We start from the raw sequence: 10,357 nt of genomic DNA, 5'->3' as shown, positions 1-10,357 counted from the left end.
GAGGAGAGGGGGAGGTGAGATATTAGGTGGGAAAGGGGGGGTGGGGATTTAAAGGCAACGGGACCGAGGCAATGAAGGAGGCAGATGAGAAGATTAAATGGAGGACTTCACGTCACTCAACGCTCACTTAACTTTGTTATTAATATTTCTCATAAATTTGGTTTTCCACATGTAACTAAACCCATGCCCTACTTCCCCTTTCGGCATCATATATCTCTTGTTTATCCTTTATATTTTCTCAAACATTAAATTATTAAGTTTGTACTCCTAAATATAAAGTAAAGAATTAATTATGATTAGACTCATAAACACATGTCAAGTTTTGATAAATATAATAAAAATACATTTTAAATTAAAATAATAAATAAAAATATTTATAATAACTAATACATACGTGTACTTGTTGTAACTAGACTAGCTACGGCTTGAAACTAAAGAAATGATTTCCCACGTCAAATCCTTTATAATTTTGGATCATCAACCAAGTAATCATGTACGTACTTTCACAGACAAGGGCTGTTGTTTAGGAAATAGAAACTGATGAGATAAATATATTTGATGCATATCCTCCTCAACTGTATGACGATGATGTTCTATCTATTTTGACTTGGGACTCTGACTAAATCACCACTTATAAAAAAGGAAAGAAAATAAAGTCAAAATAAGTCAGGCAGTGGAATTAATTTCCATTTCCCAATTGACGTGGTTGTTAGTTGTTGTTTCCTTTTATAAATATAAAAAACTTCAAGTCGCTTGCGCAATTGACTCTTTCAATACAAAATACCAAATGTAATGAACTAAGCCCTTGATGAAACAAAGGAACAAATGAAGAGATGAGAACGCCAGGAGGTGAAGTTTTGGGCGACATGTATAGAATTGGAATCCATGGACCGTGGGGTCCAATAAAATAATGTCTTCATTTAAAGGGCTTATATGGTCAGCTGTAACAATAACAAAACCATGCGGTTATAGTAATTTGTATCAAATTAAACTTTCTTGACTTGTGTATTGTTTGGATATCCAGCACCAGTAAAAAGACCATCATGTTTGATCATATATATATATATATTCATGAAAAATATAAATAATTTATATTTATAATGCTGATAGTGAACCATTGATGGTGACGAGACAAAATAATCGTAACCACATATAACGTTGATATACTCTAGCAAAATTTTATGCAGTAATGATGATGGCAACCATGTAGCATGTGGGTTGTGGTTGATGGAGTCAATTCATATTTCATATTACATATTCTAATAAATGATTTCTTCTTTATTTCTCCGAATTTTGTACTCCTCTCAGTTCTGTTAACCATGATAATGAAGACAGAAAGACGAGCGTTTGCTAGAAGTTTCTAGCTGAATGACATTTTAATATATATTTATGATTAATTGTTTAACAATACAGTGTACATATATATACTCAATCTCTTTTCTTAATGAACAAGTAACTATGCTAACAACTGGAAGCTAAGCTAAACTAACCACCAATCTAACCTCCTAACAACTCTAACAACTCTAACCATTGGGTAAACACCCCTCCTCAATCTCAGTTAGGGTGCCTAATCTGATATTGGTACAATGTACGTTTAACAAATATTGGACTATGAAGCTCCTTAATAAGGACATCTGCAACTTGATCATCAGTAGGAATGTATTGCACCAAGAAGTCTCTGCATTGTACATGTTCTCTACCAAAATAGAAGTCGACATCCATATGTTTGATACGGGAATGCTAAACGGGATTAGAGTTGAGAGTCAACGTGGACAAGTTATCACAAAACAACAGTGGAGGTTCGAGGAGAAATACATGAAGATCTGCAAGTATCTGATGAATCCAAACTACTTCTGCTGAGGCATGAGCAAGAGCGCAGTATTCGGCTTCAGTGGAGCTACGGGATACAAACCCTTGCTTCTTAGATTGTGCCGGGGACATTACAACTCGACGATCAACCACAGAATTTGTAGTATTCTTGGGTTCCAATCCAATATCATGGCAAAGTCCATAATGCAAAGTCCCTTGAACGTAGCGCAAAATCCGTTTAACCAAATGAAAATGATCCTCTGTAGGACTGTTCATAAATTGGCAAACAGTGTTAACGAATTAGGTGATGTCTGGTCTTGTAAAAGTTAGGTACTAAAAAGTACCCACTATACTGTGGTATACTGATGGTTCTTTTAAAGGTTCACCATATGTGGGAAGAACCTATGTGTGAGGTTTAGATGGAGTTGGGCAGGACCTACATGATTCCATTCCAACCTTGACTAAAAGGTCTTTAGCATACTTTTGTTGACTGATAAAGATATCACTATTAGACTTATAAGAAATCTGTAAGCCAAGAAAAAAGGTAAGTTGACCTAAGTCCTTGAGATCAAACACTGACCCAAGATGTATAATAACCTCTTGAATAACTTGAGAGTTTGAACCTGTGAGAATAATATCATCGACATAGAGTAACAATACAACTATAGTTGATTATGAGATCTTAATAAACAGACTTGGGTCACTATGTGACATTTTGAAACCAAGAAAAGGTAAGTAGCCAGTAAACTTGGCATTCCAGGTCCTTGGAGCCTGTTTTAAACCGTATAAAGACTTTTACCATTTACACACATATTCAAGATAAGAATTTTCAAACCCATGTGGTTGTCTCATGTAAACCTCATCGTCAAGCTCGCCATGGAGAAATGCATTCTTGATGTTGAGCTACCTCAAAGACCAGCCATTAATGGATGCAAAACGATCAGAATAAGATGATATGTGGTATGACGTACCACTGGACTGAAGGTCTCATAGTCAAAGTTGACCTCCTAACTAAACCCCTGCGCCACCAGTCGAGCTTTATAGTGAGAAACTGTCCCATCCGAATTTCGCTTGATCTTGTAAATTCGTTTTGATCCAACAATATTTGTATTAGCAGGTCGAGGTACCAAACACCATGTACCCTGCATGGTTAAGGCAGAAATCTCTTCCTCCAAAGCCTTAATCCAGGCATGAGAGAAAGAAGTCATACGAAATTAGAAGGCTCATCGAGAGTAGTAGAATCATGTATAGAAGTAAAACACTGATACTCCTCAAAGGACTTCTTTTGACACAGTTTAGATTTGGACATGGTAATCATTGGATGTATGTTCTGAGAGGAAGAGAGACTAGAAGAAGAACTAGAACTGGCATGATCAATAGGAGAAAGGACAACTTGCATTTGTTGATCTAATAAAACTAGAAAATAGCCCTCAAGAGGCTGAACAGAAGAAGAAGAAGCATCTGCATAAATGAGATTTGATGGTGCTTCAGGAGATAACTCGCTATGATAGGTACTGGTGGAGGGGTGATTGACATGTAAAGCAAGATTCTCATAAGAAATGACAAGTGTGGAAGGCAAATTAATGGAAAGAGATGGAGACTGATGGGGATCGGGATCCGGACACAGGTCACCAACCACATACACGAGCACCGAAATCTAGGGCTAGTGCAAACTCACATATATCGTAGCAAATCCATGCCACAAATAAACTATTTTATTAATCATCAACATTCATTTTCTAAAACTATTACATTAGCCTTATTTATAGGCTTTACAAGACTTGGGCACCAAGGCTACTTGGTCCAAAAGTAAACTAATTAACTAATTAATTATAAAATCACACATAAATAATAAAAGATATCATAAAACTACCTAAATAAGAAAATAACAATATATCATGAAATAACTAATTAAATGGTAAATATCTATCTTGATCCACCCCTATGCTCCTGCATCAGACTCCCCTGGTTGGAAAGAATTCGTCCTCGAATTCAAGCCTTTGATTGTGGAAAATCCGAGTAGAATCTTCAATTGCTTCGTATTAATTCTAGATCTTTTAGCATCCAATTGAAACCTTCCTTTCCAAATAAAAAGATATTTGGAATATTTCGTTATTCTTGATGGGGATCGGGATCCGGACACAGGTCACCAACCACATACACGAGCACCGAAATCTAGGGCTAATGCAAACTCACATATATTGTAGCAAATCCATGCCACAAATAAACTATTTTATTAATCATCAACATTCATTTTCTAAAACTATTACATTAGCCTTATTTATAGGCTTTACAAGACTTGGGCACCAAGGCTACTTGGTCCAAAAGTAAACTAATTAATTATAAAATCACACATAAATAATAAAAGATATCATAAAACTACCTAAATAAGAAAATAACAATATATCATGAAATAACTAATTAAATGCTAATATCTATCTTGATCCACTCCTATGCTCCTGCATCAGACTCCCATGGTTGGAAAGAATTCGTCCTCGAATTCAACCCTTTGATTAAGGAAAATCCGAGTAGAATCTTCAATTGCTTCATATTAATTCTGGATCTTTTAGCATCCAATTGAAACCTTCCTTTCCAAATAAAAAGATATTTGGAATATTTCGTTATTCTTGGCTTCTTACTCCCTTTAGCGATGCAGATGTTTCTCTCTAGAATCTTCAACCGATTGACAAAATTAACCAGATTTTTGGCAACCTTCCAAGTGAAAATATTAATGCCCATAAAATCAATAATATCTTCAAAAGTTTTCTCAATTCTCATCTTTTCAATATTCTGGTCAATAAATTGCTTATCAAAATTGCTTTGAACACCAAAACAATTTTCATTGCAATTTTCACAATTGCAAGGATCAAATAATGGAGGTAAATCCAAATTTAATAACTTTGATGAATAACAAGATGCACCAAAATTATCAAATTCATTTATACCTTCAAAGACACAATTAGAATAACCGTGCCCCTCTTCACTTGACTCACACAGCGGAGCGCAATAATGAAAAGGCTTATCTCCCTCGTACTCCCCGTCGAGACTCTCACGGCTTAGAGTGTCGATGCGAGCTACTCGGTATCCCTCCCCGTCAGAACTCTTACCTATCTGGGTTCGAGCTTCAATGCGAGCAATGCGTTCCGTAAGTTGCCGTAGCATCCTCCTAATTTCCTCCATGTCGTTGTAGTTGTTAAAACGACCCTCCATCCAAAAACCTCCCCGATATAGCAGATCTTGAGCCATAGCTCTGATACCAATTGATGGGGATCGGGATCCGGACACAGGTCACCAACCACATACACGAGCACCGAAATCTAGGGCTAGTGCAAACTCACATATATCGTAGCAAATCCATGCCACAAATAAACGATTTTTTTAATCATCAACATATATATTACAACTATTACATTAGCCTTATTTATAGGCTTTACAAGACTTGGGCACCAAGGCTACTTGGTCCAAAAGTAAACTAATTAATTTATAAAATCACACATAAATAATAAAAGATATTCTAAAACTACCTAAATAAGAAAATAACAATATATCATGAAATAACTAATTAAATGCTAATATCTATCTTGATCCACTCCTATGCTCCTGCATCAGAGACTCAAAAGATATAATATTGGAGTGTAAGGATAAACAGTTTCATCATGAATTACATGTCTAAAGATGACAAACTTGTGCGTAGTACAATTATACCACAAAACACCCTTATAGCCCATAAGATATCACATGAACACACATGTAGCAGTACGAGGTTGCAATTTATTAGAATTTGTCTTTCTTAAGCACGGATAAACAGCAGTCCCAAACACACGCAAATATCTTATATCATGCAGTTTTTGCATAAGCCGAAAATAGGGAGATTGATTGGCTAGAACCTTACTAGGCATCCGAGTAATGAGGTAAGCTCAATGTGCATTGCATGAAACCATAATTTTTCAGGCATAGAAGCTTCAGTCAAGAGAGTTATTGAAGTCTCTACAAAATGCCTATTTTTTCTTTCAGCAAGTCCATTTTGCTAAGGTGTTTAGGGCATGAGATTTGATGAACAATGCCTTAAGTAGATAAAAATTCCCCAAACTGATGACTCATATATTCTCCACCTCCATCACTTTGAAAATACTTCACTAAGCCATGAAAGTGATTGGTAATAAAAGCAAAGAACTTGAGAAATGTAGAGAACACCTCTTATTTGACACAAAGAGTATATTACCACAAAAAGCCAGTATATTCCTCAATGAAGCCTACACCATATCAATAACCATCAACTGATTCAAAGTGCAGGCCCCCATACATCACTATGAATTCTATAGAAAGGAAGAATTGCCTTATCATGCCTCCTAGAAAAAGGTGAACAACCTGAGTTGAACAACCTCATTAGTTGGATGACCCAATCACCTATGCCATAACGAGGAGTGAATTTGTTGTCCAAGAAAAGCAATCTTTGGCTGCTTATTGGCTACACTAGTTGAAGAAGGGAAAGAACATGGAATGGGATACAGGCCATGATCACTATTGCCTTGGAAGAGAACCCTGTTGATGACTTTGTCCTGTATAGAAAATTCAAATTGATCAAAAATCATAGGGCAATTATTACCACGGCACAAGTGAGACACATACAAAAGATTGGCCGTGAGCAGAGGAACATGAAAAACTGTACATAAAGAAAAAGAGGAAGAAGTTGCAGTGGGAATATGAGTTGTGTCAATATGATCAATGCACAAACCTGTGGGAATATGAGCTATGTCAATATGATTAATGTGCAAACCTTCCCCCATTTTCCACTCTGACTTGATCTAAAGAGGTGCAATGTGAAACAGAATCCATTGTTGTCATATAAGGCACCATGTGATGATTTGCCCCACTGTTTGCAATCCAGATTGAATCAGGAGAGAAAAAACTTTGAGCCGTCATGGCAGTGAGAGAGGCAGGTGGCCAAGAACCTTGATAAACATAGTTGGAGCGATGGAAATAATCTAGAGCCCCATGGCCTTTTTTGCCACAAATCTGACATTCAATTGTGGAAGAAGAATGCGATGTGACCTCGCTTACTGCATATTTGACACTCAAGAACACAACCACCACCAAACTTAGGAGGATCTTGAAACTTACCTTGAAAACCATGACCAAAAGGTCTAGAACCAGAGAATTTGCCTCGACCACCAAAAGTATGAGAAGAAGATCAAACAAAAGGATGCAAACTCATATATCCAGTATGAGGCATTTGAGGAGTTGGAAGAAGACCATCACCATGACCAGAACCAGAGAAGACATGGGAAGAAACAGAGGGAGTGGATTGACTCAGCATACCAACCTTAGGTGCATGAGAAGAAAGCACGCGTGCCTCAGCAGCTTGTTCGGCCGCAAGCAATTGATTACGAAAATCTTTGAAGGAAAACGAAGTGTCAAGAGCAACCAGGATTGTCTTAATCATATCATACTCAGAAGGAAGTCCATTCAAGGCTGCAATCATCGTATCATCGTCGGACACCGAAACACTAGTGACAGCGAGGTGATCGCGAATGTGTTTGAGGCGAAGCAAGAACTTCTCAATTAAATTAGAGCCTTTCTATGCAGTTTGAAGCTCGATTGTAAGATGATTTATACGAGCACGAGAGACCGTGGCATATGGATCCGTCAAATTCATCCATGCATCATGTGTTGTCTTGCAACCGATGACATATTCGATCGCATCATTAGATAGCGCGGCCATCAACAAGCTGAGAAGTGCTTTGTCGATCTTCACCCAGTCCTTGTAGGCTGCAGTGAGCTCAGAGGTAACACATTTCTCATCCAAGATTGCGAATTTCGGCGGTGCAATGCTCGAGCCATCGAAATGGCCAAAGAGATCGTAGCCTTCCATAACATACTCGAGTTGATAGCGCCACATCAAGAAGTTATTGCCTTTCAACCTGGTCGTGATAAGACCAAGAATACCGTCAAAAAAATCATGTGAGAGAGAGAGAGAGAGAGAGAGAGAGAGAGAGAGAGGAAACAAAGAAATCGAAGAAATCAATTGCAGAATCAAAGAAATTGCAAAAGCGAGAGAAATTGCATAATTGAAGAAATCGATTGCAGAATCAACGAAAGTAAACTACAAAAATTGAAGAATTTGCAGAAATTGTAGAAATTAGAGGGAAAAATAGAGTAGTGGAAGCGAGAAATCAAATCCTCAGAACCACGAAGAGCTCTGATACCATGCTAACCATGATAATGAAGACAAAGAAAGAAGAGAGTTTGCTAAAGTTTCTAAAGAATAGAGGAGAAGCTGAATGATGTTTTAGTATATATTTATGATTAATTGTTTAACAATACAGTGTACATATATATATATATATATATATACACTCAGTCTCTTTGCTTAATGAGTAAGTAATTGTACTAACAATTGACAGTTAAGCTAACCACCAGTCTAACCTCCTAACAACTCTAACCATCAGGTAAACAAATATTCCATGAAGAAATCATTTTAGTACATACCAAAATAAAATTACTTATTGTTTTGTTTTTCAAATAAATTAGTTATTGTTGACGAATACGTCAAACATAAGAGAAAACCATAATATAAAATATCGATAATATCGACGAAATATCGATGATATTATCATTTTTTCGAGTCAATAATATTTTGGAACGTATCTATACACATATCGTATAAATATCATTAATATCGAAAAATATCGATGTTGATAATTTCGCTCACACTTCATCAATATTTTGTCAAAATATCGCTATAATATCGAAAATATCGATGTAATGGAAAAAATGAAAAAAAAAAAAACACAAAGCACGCACACAAAGGAGATTCAAACCCTTGCCATTTCACTCCTCCAACGCCTTAACCACCATGTTGTTTATTTATGATAATATGCTAAAATATGTTTATTTATATTGTTTTGTTTTGAACAATTATATGCAAAAATATTTTAGGGGTTTATCATTTGATGACTAGTCTTCACAATACACTTACTCTGCACATAGAGATGATGAAGATAGTGAAAAATTTGAACCTCATAAGAACTCTGTGCAATATTAAGTCACTCATGTATCTTACCATGTAATGTATAAAGTGTAAAATATTGTAGTAAATCATAATATATAAATGATTATAGTATGTTTAATCTTCTTCATTAATTACTACATATTTTCTACATGCACAGTGTTTGTCAACTCGTTATATAATCAACTTAAATCAGTTAACTCATCATGTAATGCATTTCCTTCTAATTTTTTGTGATAACCTAATAGATAATTGATTGAATAAACATCATCCAAAGTTCCAATAAAAAATTCCAAGTTTTTCTTACAATTTCTGTGGTTTTTATTCAATTTTTATCGATATCGATAATATTCCGATATTTCCATCGAAATTTTCATATTTTTGGACTACTGATATTTTTGATATCATCGATATTTTAAACCTTTGAGAAAACTCACAAGGAAAAATAGGGCCCGTTTGATATTGTTTCCAAAGGCTGTTTTCTGTTTTCATTTCGTGAAAACAACTTGAATTCATTTTCGGTGGTGGAGATTTGAAAACACAGAAAACAATTTCAGAAAACAAATTCAAAGTGTAGTTATAATTTTGAAAACATCAAATTGATGTTTTCATTTTCACCGTCTTCCACCTTTCAAAGAACCACACTCGGACCAACAGTAACTGGACCCACCACAACCATCACATATCCCGCCGATTCGCCGAACCACCACAGACCCAGTAACCACAACCACCGACCAATTAAACCCAATTGAACTAGCACCCAGTCGAACCCATTCAACCACTAATGACCACTCAAACCCAAAATTAAACCACCACCATTCAAATCCAATCACTCATCTGGATATATGCAACTTCAAAGGCAAGAAATATGCGGCCTCAAAGAGGAATAAGATAGAACCAAAAGAGGTTGGCAGGGAAAGAGAGAAAATGAGATAAAACTAGAGAGAGAGATGGGTGGGTTGACTGGATTCATGCCATGGAAGGAAGGAGGAGTGGGTGTGGCCTGGTAAGGAAAGGAAGAAGAAAAAGGGGAAAAAGAAAGAAAATGAGAAGAGAAAAAAGAAAAAAGAAAGGAGATAATAGTTTTAGGGCCTTTAAAAAATATCCTCTCTTTTTTTCATTTTTTAAAATAGAAATTAGTGAAAATACATTTGAAAAATAACTTACATATTATTATTCTCAAATTGTATTACTAAATACGTTTTCACTATTTTTATTTTCTGAATATGTTTTCTAATTAATCTACTAAATGCATTTTCGAATCCTGAAAATATAAATTCGTTTTCTAATTTTTATTCTATAAAAATATTCTCAAAATACATTATCCGAAAACGTACGTTGGGCTTGGGCATATATGTTCACGTACGTTGACCAAAGTTGGAGCAAAGATTTTGCTATTAAAAAAAAGAGTCGTAGGATTTGTTCATCTTTTTAGCGGTTTAAGAGAGATCATACGTTGACCAAAGTTAGAGCAAAGATTTTGCTATTAAAAAAAAGAGCCGTAGGATTTGTTCATCTTTTTAGCGGTTTAAGAGAGAG

The sequence above is a fragment of the Prunus persica genome, chromosome G1, assembly GCF_000346465.2.
Source record: "Prunus persica cultivar Lovell chromosome G1, Prunus_persica_NCBIv2, whole genome shotgun sequence".
Classification (NCBI taxonomy): domain Eukaryota; kingdom Viridiplantae; phylum Streptophyta; class Magnoliopsida; order Rosales; family Rosaceae; genus Prunus; species Prunus persica.
This window is presented reverse-complemented; position numbering follows the sequence as displayed.